Here is a 959-nt window from a genome sequence, read left to right as displayed (position 1 = left end):
TCACTCATTCTCAGCCCCCTTTGTTAGGTCCTCCTCCTTTCTCAGACTTCTAAAGGGAAGAGATCCCCAAGGTCTCATTCTCATGCCCTTCTCTTCCCACGGACACTCCTTTGTTGGGTTATAACGTGTGGGCCCACACCTTCAAATGAGCTGGCAACTCTCACATTTCTCTCCCAACCTGGAACTATTGGAGCCTCTGAGCTCCAATAGCCTCATGTTTATACTTGGATGTCTCAAAGGCACCACACACTTAATGTCCTAAACATAGATGCTGGTTTCCTTTCTATTCAAACATCTGTCCTCCTTCCAATCCATGTCAATGAAGGTGCCACCACTGGCCCTGTTATTCAGGCCACAAACCTGTTAATTATTCTCTTTCTCTCACATCCATATCAAGTTCATCAGTAAATTCTTTTTTTGTACCTTATATGCTTCCTTTTGAGTGTGTTTTTTTCTTTTAAAAATTTCTTTAATTAATGTGTTTTTAAGCACCTGTGCTTAGTCGTGTCCGACTCTTTGCGACCCCCTGGACTATAGCCCTCCAGGCTCCTCCGTCCATGGGATTCTCCAGGCAAGAAGACTGGAGTGGGTTGCCATCTCCTCCTCCAGGGGATCTTCCTGATCCAGGGCTCCATCCACCTCCTTCCCACTCTCCTCCACTACCTGACCCTAGTCAATCAAGGTATAGGCTGAGCTTTTCTGGACTGGCTAACATTCATCTATTTATAAATGATGTGTCCAAATGACAGTCCATGAAGGAAACTCTGACCTGGGGAAAAATAGGTGACCTGGAATCAATCAAAGACTATTCCAGGACACAGAAATGGACTCCATGTGACAAATCAGACTAACAACACATGTCCAGGAAGGTACAGCAAACTCAGTTCCAGATGGTGAAGGTGAAGTTGCTCAGTCGTGTCCAACTCTTTGCGACCCCGTGGACTGTAGCTTACCAGGCT

Source organism: Bison bison, unplaced genomic scaffold (genome assembly GCF_000754665.1).
Source record: "Bison bison bison isolate TAMUID 2011002044 unplaced genomic scaffold, Bison_UMD1.0 scf7180017864340, whole genome shotgun sequence".
Taxonomy (NCBI): domain Eukaryota; kingdom Metazoa; phylum Chordata; class Mammalia; order Artiodactyla; family Bovidae; genus Bison; species Bison bison.
Note: the sequence above shows the minus strand (reverse complement) of the source record.